Below are 11,131 nucleotides of genomic sequence, written 5' to 3'. Positions count from 1 at the left end.
AGTTGATAATTAATATATAGCAACTAAAAATGCTTTTGTAAGATAAAGATGACATATGCTGGATGCTTCTTTATAGAAATGTTCAGCGGATTATGGAATTTGAGAAATGAAGCTTACAAAACCATCCCTAATGTATCGGTTATCGTGGAAAAAACCATTGCCATGGAGAAATTGGATGAGAATTTGAGAAGCAAAATGGTGATTATGAACAAACTATTTATGCTATTATATATAGCTGCCAATGTTTCAAGTAATCCAATTCATTATTATGTTTGAGTGCTCGAGTCATGAATTTAAAAAGAAATTTCCATCTTTCATCATTTATTGTATACATGTTTCATCTCAAAAAGACAACTAGGGTATTTTGTCTAGTTGTACTTTGGTCTTTGGGTACCCTCCAATGCCTCTTGTATGGAACCCTCTCCACTTTGTGTAATAATGTTTTGTACAGAAATTTTGATGATAAATTTTTGGAGTTTGTATTGATCTATGGAGTGCTGGATGCCTCTTTGCAAAAATGTTCAGCAAAATTTCACTCATGCCTGGCTAAACAGAGGTGATACTGCCGATATTATGCCATTGTTTTTCAACTTTCCAGTATCTATATGTTACTACTACCCATGAAATATATCTGCTTCCAGGTTGAACAAAAAACGGGGGCCTTACCTTCAACAAACCTACAAAATTTATGTTTATTAAGGCTTAGTGTCATTCATACTCAAAGATTTAAGTTGATTGCTTTTATTATTAAGGCATAGCCTACTCCAAGGTTGTTAACTAAAACAGAACAAAATCAATAGCATGATTTCTCTTTTTAAATATATGGAGAAGATTCCAATCCATGGACATGCATCAGCAAGATCAATCAGGAATGTAAATGTTACCTGGTACATGGTGGCCCTTCACTTGCATCAAAACACCTTGTACTACCTCTACGTTCATAAACTCTTCTACATCAAGCAAAATATAGTGTAAGTACAAGACACATAGATTAGCAAGAGCTTATAAATAGTCTCTCATAAAAGGTCATCTGTTAAATTTCTTGATTCTAGATCTAATTGTAATTCTATGATGTATCTCTGTTTAATTTGGGTCAAGGGTAGGTTGAGATTTGTATAATTTAACATTTTTGTTGTTTAGATTTGTAACATGGTTTATTATTTTTCAAAAAAAATTATGTACCAATATTTGAGTTTAATGAAATATCTTATTTTGTAGTAATTAATTTCAGTATATTTATATTATTCATAATGATAATAATTGTTGGCAAAAATAATTGAGATTCTAGAAAAAAAGATAGTTTGTTACTTCTAAGAAAATGAGTATAATAAGAAAGTCTTTAAAATTTTAGCGGCAATAGTAATGGCAACTAAAAGTGAATAATATTAAAATTTTAGAATAATTTTTAGTGGCCATATAAATTGCTAGTAAAATAGATTTTGGCGGAAAAAGTAATGGCTACTAAAAGTGAACAACATTGCAATTTAAGAATTACTTTTGGTGGCCATATAAATTTCTAAGAAAATGACCGGTAAAAGTTATATACTTTTTGTGTGCATTAAAAAGGTCTTTACCAGCAAATGTTATAATTGCCACAAAAACCTTTTAGCGACAAAGCATAAGACGGCTAATGTCTAATTGCCAGTAAATATATTAGCGGCTATTTTTATTACCGCTAAAAGTAAAATAAATGGCCGCTAAAAGTTATTTTTCTTGTAGTATTTAGAAACCCCATAAACCATTTGGTAGGGGTTATAATCCTCCATAAATAAGAGAAAAAATCGCCACAAATAAACAAAAACCTTGTAGTGAGTTTAGGCTAGCATGGGTGCCAGTTTAAGGACTTCTTGAATAGGTTAGGGCATGGGATATTTTATATATTGATATTAACTAGCTACATCTAGGTGTGTCATAACTGAGTTTCATATGTTGCTAAGGGCTGGATGACCGAGTACCATTAACTGGCACAAGATGTATATATGTGTGTGGTTACCTATAACTATTTTATCTGTTATTATTTATAATTTTATCTATGTATATTTCTACTTGTCAACTCAAATGCTTTTGGAAAAAATATACCTCGTAAAATAACTACGTTATAACTACAAGAGTTAGTAACACTTTTCTTCTAGTATAATCATGATATGGTAGAAGTTGAGTCGTTACATGTTTAGTGACTTTATGCCTATAAGCCATGTTTACAATGGCCTAAGCCCAACCTCGATGAATATTAAATGAATAAATAAGTAGAGTATCAAATTTAGGAAGTGGTGATTATTACTCGATGTCATTAGTATGTAATTTGAGTAAATCCAATGAGATTATGCATAGTTGATATTGATTATGATTGAGGATGATGATTATGATTGGTGACAATTATAATTATGATTATGATTAAGGATGATGGCGAATATGGTTGATGAGGATATTGATTCTGTTTATGTTTGACAATGATGTAGGTTTTGTCCCACTTACGTGATGATATTGATATTTATTATATAGATTATTTATTTTGCCCATATTCTAGTATCAATCAGGTATGGATGCCTATAGTTCAGAATGACTTAATGTGTCATAAGTTTAGTTTTTATTGAATTTGATGCCGTGACTATATATGCAACTCTTTTAGTTTGTAAGGGTGGTTGACACGCATTCCCTGATAGTTTTTCTTCAAGGAACGGTGACAATGCACTTTTCTCTGACCTTTGTGCATATTATATATTTGATTTTAGATACCCTTGTGAGACGCATGGCTAAAAGACTATGTCTAGGTTAGCTACTAAATGTGTCAGATTCTAACATTATAATTGACATGTGAGCTCATGGTTAATAGAATAGATATACATCATATGCATTTGTATTTGTATGATTTGTTCGAGTGTGCATAATCGTTTAGCAGTGCCTAATTGATTGACTATGTGATATTTGTTCTACTTGACTTAATTGTGAATTGTTGTGCTTGTCATTGTTTTGATTTGATTGTGGTTGTCAAATGTGTGGAGTTGTTGGAGGTAAGGTGGGAGTTGTTGATTAATGAAAAATCCTAGGCTTTGATTCGAGTTGCAATAAAAAACAGATCGATGAAAGAAAAGTTGGATCAAGGATAAAAAAGTTGGATTTAATAAAGATGTGAGTTATATTGATGGTTTAGATTGGCTTCTGGGGTTGATATTAGGATTACGATTTAGGATGCCTAAGATCTACGTCTCATTATGTAATTATATTCAATTTCAGAATTTTATTGAAAATCACTAGGTTCTCGCCCGTGGCTATTTATTTCTCTTTTTCAGATCTTAGCGAACTCTTTCGATATACAAAGTCAATCTAGTGAGTTCATTTTATTTCGTGTATATGTTCTTGTTTTATTAGTTTTCTCTTAACTTTGTTGTTGTACCTTGTTATGTAAATCTTGACTTGAGAGATAGAATTTCACTTTATTTCATTTTATTGAGTTTTTCTAGTCTAAGGAGTATATTAGGTGACTTTTCCACAAGGCAAGCCTTGGGATTCCTTTTCTTTTGTATGCTTATGTATGTTTTATAAGTGTGAAAGTAAAACTTTCATTTGAAATTCCTTGATGTTTGTTTTCCCGTGCCATTCTTTTGTATTCTAAGATAGTTTATATGTATTTATTTAAAAAAAGCTCACATGCTTTTATTTATATACTATGATTATTATTATTGTGTTTAGTTTTATGGGTCACAGGTTAATGATCATAGTAATATCCTTACTAATAGCCTATTATGTCAATGGCATAACTAATTTATTAGTTAGTGTGTTACAAATAATATTAAGATTGTGATCGCGTATTTCATTTAAAGGAGGAATACAAAACTAAATTAAAGAAAGTTGTTGATTAATTTAGAATTGATTTGAATTGGTGTCTTTGTGTAATTTTTGTTTTAATTTTTTTTTGTATGGATATATTTTTCCATTACTTATCTCTTTTTGTTAGCAGGAACGACACCCTCGAATCGTGTTTCAAGCCACATGATCATTTCGAATTGTATTTTTTATTTTAATTCAAAAGTAGTCATTGGCCAAGCACTCATATAGATTATTTATTATAACATACTATTTTTATTATCTAATCCTCATATCCATGTTGTACTCCTGCTTCCTAGTGTCCTAGGTACATAAGAAACAAAGTTGGGAGATAAAAATGGAGGTTTTTACATTGCCAAAAAGAAAAGGAAGAGTAATACTAGAAAGCTTAATGTTACTATACTATCAATCAGAGAGGTGATGATTGGAGAAAGATCTTCAAATTTTATCACAAAGTTATGTGTCACTGTCCAAAAATATACTGCATTAAACGTGCAAAGGTGAAGAGATATTTCTGATGTTGATAAAACAATATATATGTCAGTGCCAGAATTTTTAAAAATTTTATTATAAATTAATTTCAAGTTTAATTATTTATTTATGGTTTTAATTTTAAAAATTTTTTTATTAAAAATAATTAAAGTAAGTTTTGATTGAGTTTGAAAAAAATTAAGATTTTTATTCAATTTTATAATTATTGAAGTATTTTCTATATTTAAATTATAAAGTTTAGTAATTTTAAAATAATAAGAATTTTATATGATTTGGTTTAAATAATGGAGATTTCGGAATTTAATACTTTCAATTTTTACAAACAAAGAAAATTAATTATATTACCTCCAATCCTTTGATTAGAGTATTTCATTGAAATTAATTTGTAAATTTATGATTAAATTATATTTTTTTATGATAATTTCGTTGAATTAAAATTGGTTTTCAATTAATCTATTACCCCTAATTTTAATAAAAAGACTAAACTGCCCTTAACCCTAATTCTACTACACTCACCGCCTCCCTTCCTCTTCATCCTGCGCAGCCCCCAACCCTCATCTCCTCATTCTTTCTGCATTCCAACCTTTCACACACAAAACAAACACATTCACATACATGGAGAGAGAGATTCGCGGGAAGAGACGAAGAGATTTGCAATCGAGAAAGGGAGGAGAGGAGAGCGATGCAGCCGCTGCGAGTTGGTCGCCGCTGGCCCATCACCCGTGCCGTTCGTCTTCATCGCTGCTAGCTGAAGAGAGAAGCGATGGAGAGAGAGAGAGGGGGTCCGTGGAGGGTGGTGATGACAAGTCATCATATGCCTGTTTTTCAAAGCTAATTTCACTTGTTTCATTGGTTTTTATGCACTTTCTTGCATTACAAGTAAGTAATTTGGAGTGGAATTGCATGGTTTCTTTGAATCAATCAACCACCTATTAATTGACACAAAATCATGAAGTTTAAGCTTGAATTAATTGATTTTTAAATGAATTTTAAGCTTTATGAATTTTGTGATACTTTGATTGGTTGTTTTGATTACTTGTAGGTGAAGAAAAGAAAAAAATAGGAAAAGCGTAGCCTAAGGAGCATGATCTAAGCAAAGAAAGAAAGCGTGGCACAAGGAAGAGAAGCGTGGCTCAAAGAAGGAAAAGCGTGGATGCATTCAAGGAACAAGGGCATAAAGCTTTTGCCAAGAGCTTAAAGCTCTTATGGAGAGCTTTCCTTCAAATAATCAAAAGCCAAGCTCTTGCCAAGAGCTTTATCAAAAGCACATGGAAGAAGGAAGCAAGGCAAGCTCACATGCAAAGCTCTTGCCAAGGGCTTTGCCCAAGAGCTTTTTCGGGCATTCCAAGGAAAAAATCAAGGAGAAAAAGCTCAATTATGCACTCACCAAGACTTGAACCTATGACCAAGGGAAGGAGGCCAACACTATTCCACAAGGAAAAACAAGCCAAAATTGGCTTGTTTTTCATTCAGCAAGGTTCGAACAGGGAGCATCAAGGAAGCAAGGCCTTGTGCGTCACTCTTGTACCATGAAAAATGGGCAGCTTCTGCACTCTCCAAGGATTGAACCGGGCACCTCAAGGAAGGGAGATTTTGGGCGCTACTCTTGTGCCAAAAAAATTAGCTCCACAAATGCTTCACCCAAGATTTGAACCAGGGACCTCAGGGACCTCAAGATTTGCAAAGAGCTTTGTTCTCTTGCCACAAGGGAAGGACCGTGCGCACTTAAACAAGGAAGGGAAGCAAAGCTCTTGGCCAAAGCTCTTGGCCAAAGCTCTTGGCCAAAGCTCTTGCCAAGAGCCGAACTTTCTCCTGGGAGGTGCACCATGGGCTGAAAATTGAACCAAAAAATCCAAATTAATTCATTTCTTCACCAATTTTGAGAGCCCACCCAAATTCTTAGATCCACATTAGGAAGTGTATAAATGGGTGTTAGTTAGATGTAGAACGGACTCTTTTTTTTCACTTTTTTTTTTACTTTCACTTTTTGATTTTTCTGAAATTGTAATTGGAGAATTACATCATTTTGTTTTCTGTTTTGAATTCTGCTTGCTCTTTTGGGAACTTCTGCTTGAATTGGAAGGAGAATTGAGTTCTCTTCCATTGGGCATTCTTGTTTTTTTCTTTCCTGGAAAGCTTTGCTTGGGTCTTAAGTGTGAAGAATTGAGGAAATTCTGTCTCACTCTCCTCTTAAGATCTCTCTGTTTAACTTGCTGCATAATTCAAGAATTTGAGTTCCTCCTTACTAATTTTCATCTTTCCTTTTTGCTTTGAATTGTTTTCTGAATTGGATCAAGGAAGGTAGTGAGATCTAGACTTGGTTTTCTAGTTTCTTGACCCCTGAGATCTGAAATTTCTTTTCTGTTCCTTTGCTAAGGCTGCTTCAAGCCTAATCACTTCTCTGTTTGAGATTTACTTCAGTTCAATTCATCTCTTATTTTTCTGTCCTTTGCAATTTACTTTCCTTTGTTTAAATTCTGCAATCCCAGCTCCCAATTCCCTTTTACATTCAAGCAGTTTATATTTCTTGCACTCTAAACTTCTTCAATTTACATTTCTTGCACTTTAAGTTACTGTCATTTACTTGTTCTTTAAGATTCAGCACTTAAATTTCTTTAGCTATTTAATTTACTGCAATTTTTCCCTCACCCTTTACAATTCATGCAATTTAGCTTCTGTCAATCACAAATCACTAAAATCAACTCTTGTTTGCTTGACTAAATCAACCACTAAACTAAAATTGTTCAATCCTTTAATCCCTGTGGGATCAACCTCACTCATGTGAGTTATTATTACTTGATGCGACTTGGTACACTTGCCGGTGAGTTTTGTGTTGGATCGTTTTCCACACATTAGGTGGTCATCGTTTGTGGAGTCCGCGCCAGTGCCGTCACAGAGGAACATCCCTGTCGTCGTGTGCTGTCACCATCGCAAACGAGAACCCATCGTCCTCACCGGGAGGCACGTTGCCGCTGCTGCTGTTTGTCCAGCCCGAGCCGTCGCCGCCGTCGTCACCATTGAAGACGAGGAGAGAGAGGCACGGTGAGAGGAGGGTCACGCCCAGCGTCGTCGCCGCCTTTCCTCCACCAGCACCGAAGCTACTGGGCTCGCCGTCGATGCACCTATGTTGTTGCTACGTTGCCGGAGCTTCATGCCGCTGTGCTGGCCGCCGGAGAACGCAGTTGAGGCCTCTGTCTTCTTGGGTTTTGATTGTTGCTAGTTACTCGACTGTACACCGTCGTCGAAACCGGGCCAGATTTACCAGTAACCACTTCCTCCTTTCTTGAATCTGTTCTATTTCTGTTTTGCTCTGATATTCTTATTTTGATGGTGTCTCTGCTTTCTTACCGATCATAATGCTGTTATTGTCACTAGGACGGATGCATAGGTCCCTGATTCTCTTCTTTGTTGCTCTAACGTTCTGTTTTCTCTAGCTGCAGTACGTTATTCTAACCTTGATATCCTTACCGCTGTTATTCTGCTATAGATTTTTGAGAATTTCGTGATGTTGACGTTCTAGGGTCAAGTTCCGATAATTGCATTGTTGAAATAAAAGTCGTTTCTGTTGTTATAGAAGTAAACGGAGCGGCGGATATAGCTGCTGTTGAGTGCGAGTCGAGAGAAAAAAGTTTCTTTGACATATTTGATCTATAGGTTTTGATTATTCGAGGTAGGGGCGCTTTTCTTAAACTTGTTTTACTTTCCAGAGTTGTTATAAATCGATATTAATGCGTAAAATACATTTTTGTGATTTCGTAAGTCTTATGAATTGAATTGAGTTGCTTTGGATGAATGAGATTATTAGTTCGATTGATCGATTGATCGATTGATAAAGTTGAATATTCTGATTTGTTGACTGATGTTGTTAAAGTGGTTTTTCTTGAATTATCGGAAGAGATTTAACATTGGCATTTAGTTTCATTTTGGAAACAATTTGATTCTAGAAAATATTTAATATTGAAATTTGATTTGATATTGAACCCGATTTGATATTGAAATTTGATTTTAAAACAAATTTGGAAAGGACTTGATATTTGAAAATGGTTTGTTTATTGAGAATGATTTGCTATTTTGGAAACGATTCAAAAAGAGCTTGAGGAATGGTTTGTTTATTGAGAATGATTAGCTATTGGTTTTTAAATGATTCATAAGGCTATGATAATCACTAAGATTGGAAACAGTTTTCTTATTAAATATCTTCTTATGACAATTCTGAAACTCCGTAGTGAGACCGTGTGGTTAGGTTCTCACTCCCTACAACTTTACCTTTTCAGGAATCAGATGAAGGAGCATTATGAAGAGTTATACTGTGTTTTGGTCTATATACTATTGTATTAATTAGATAATTTTGCTTCCCTCGTCTTTGTTATTACAATTTTATAAGAGGGATAGGAGTTGTATGTTTTATATGTATATTACATTATAAGCTATTATGTAAGAAGTCTTGTATATGAATCTATGCCTATTTGTTTTTTTTAAGGTAAAGTATTTATTCCCAGTTTTCAAAAAATCAGTGATACGGTGTCGAGTCATAGGCTCTTATTTTAATATTAAGTATATAAAGTAGTCGTAATACTTCTTACTATCAGAGTGGCATAGTCGGAAGCGTGACATTCTGGTAGTGAGGGTGTTACATTATGGTATCAGAGTGGTCCTTCCTGTAGAGCCTGAGGAATAGACCGACTATGCTTCAATTGCATCCTTTGAGCGTCTATCATGTAATAGGTCTCGTTCAGATAACGAGAATTAGAGCTTATGCAAATGACAGTCTATTGATTAATGCCATTAGTCTTGCATTACATAATTCCTGTTATTAAGTTTGGTCGGCTTAACACTAGTGAATTATGTATGGAAGCACCAATGGGTTATCATAGGCAATTTGCGAGTCATAGGTAATGCAAATCGCGGGTTCGGGAACGTTAGGAGTTAATTCTTGAGGTTACTTGGTTAGGTGTTTTAAACTCTGTGAATATCATGTATCTTGTTCCTACTTGGTATTCTTTAAGGTTCTTATCTGCAATTCTTTTCTTGGAAAATGATCAAATTATCTTCCAATCATGTCCTTTTGTTCACGTGCGCTCTTGTTTGATCCTAACTGCATATGTCTGCTTAAAATCCTTGGTATATTTACTTTCTTTGTTTAGGCACTTCCTCTTGAATCATATATTCTTTGAAATACATATAAACCTATTTTAATGCAGTATACCTTTTTAAGTTCTTATTCCGAGTCCTTTGTAGACAAATTGTGACTTAGTTTTCCTCTTATTTGACGATAATTACAGCAATTCTTTGAATCTTAACAAAGCCGCCTTTGATTTGATATACACTTTTCTATATAAACTTCGAAAGTTCCTTATACAGTTTAAAATTAATTGTTTTCAATACCTCGCCTGTTCCTTCACTGATTTATGGAAATATATTTACTTTAAATACAACTTGATTTTCTAACAACTTTATTACAATTTTTACAAATATCTTTATTTGATTATGTATTTAGGAATTCTTCAAAAAAAAAAAGAAAAGAAAGATTTTTGCGTCTTTTCCGTTGATTTCCAAAGATTTTTGTGTCTTTTCCGTTGATTTCCATTTGGCAAAGTTCACTTAATTAATTTTTAATTTGAATTTGGTTTAGTATAACACATTGTCTATGCAACTGTTATTCTTTTGAAAATATTAGGATCATATCCTTCCTTTTAGGAACAGATCAATTCTTTTTTAAGCTTTTCACTTCTTTGAATGATATACTCGGTTCTATTTTAATTATACTCTTACTATTATGAACGTCACCATTAGTCTTAGTTTTCCTTCTGTTGTGAATCTAATACTCGTCCGAGTTATCCTGAATTTGTTTGATCTAGTGTACCGTTTGTCCTCTTATTTGTCTTTGTTTAGTCAAAGGTTCTTTCTCAAAAATTCACTATTGATTGAGTTGTCTTTCCTTACGAGTTTTGTATTCTTTTGGATCGATTGAAAGCTTGTTTGATGTCTCATGCCTCATGGGTCTTGTTTGAACTCCCTTGATTTAAGATCCTTTCTCATATGGCTTGATTTCTTTTTCAGTACACCTTAATATTCTTGAATGTCCATAGGTGATGCAATTTCAAGTGTATTCTTGAAGTTTTGATGTGAATTTTTAAAACAAGTTTTAGATTCCCTTCTTAAGAAATTTTAAATAAACTTTTCTAGCTTAATTACATCCATAGCTATTCTTTAAATTGGACAAAACTTTTCTGAAATTAGCATGCACTATTTTATCTGAAGTTTTGGAAGTTTTCTTATGTAGTAGAAACCTATCTGTTTGCAACGCACCACTTATTTCCTTTACTGACCTATAAGCAAATTTTACCTTGGAATTTTTTTTTTTAAAATAGAGTTTGAATATGAACTTTGAAAGTTTATGTAGTTTAAAATTTTGTCCCAGACTTTTCTTTTTCCAACAAAATTTAATTTCCCTCCAACTTTGTTGCGATTCCATTAAACAACTTTATTTAATTTAGTACCTAAATGTCTTTCGAGAACTGTGCGAAACTAATCTGGCCTTAACGCAATTGACCTTCATTTTTCAAACCTCACCTATTCTACCATCTACTTGGAAACTGTTTGAATGAAGTACAATTTAATTTTCTTTTAGCCATATTGCAATTTTGATGTATATTTTTGTCATCCTTCAAAATGTGGGTTGCATACCTTTTATTCTAGAACATGAGGTGATCTTCCTTAAATTTTTCATTCTTTATATTCAAATGTATTATAAGGTGTTCTTAATCATAAATTTTTAAACCTTGTGAGCGTCATCACTGACTTCAGTTAATCT

At 33.4% G+C, this 11,131-nt stretch overlaps 1 long non-coding RNA gene across 1 annotated transcript; it reads right to left on the bottom strand.

Moving 5' to 3' along the window:
* Window positions 1-292: 292 nt before the first annotated feature.
* On the bottom strand, window positions 293-1,064 carry LOC114924475 (uncharacterized). The gene is made up of 2 exons (XR_003811780.2): window positions 885-1,064; window positions 293-677 (listed from the first exon to the last, which is right to left on the bottom strand). It is a non-coding gene; the product is annotated as an uncharacterized lncRNA (long non-coding RNA).
* Window positions 1,065-11,131: the final 10,067 nt, after the last annotated feature.

Source organism: Arachis hypogaea, chromosome 9 (genome assembly GCF_003086295.3).
Source record: "Arachis hypogaea cultivar Tifrunner chromosome 9, arahy.Tifrunner.gnm2.J5K5, whole genome shotgun sequence".
Lineage (NCBI taxonomy): Eukaryota > Viridiplantae > Streptophyta > Magnoliopsida > Fabales > Fabaceae > Arachis > Arachis hypogaea.
Note: the sequence above shows the minus strand (reverse complement) of the source record. Positions and strands in the feature narration are given on the sequence as shown.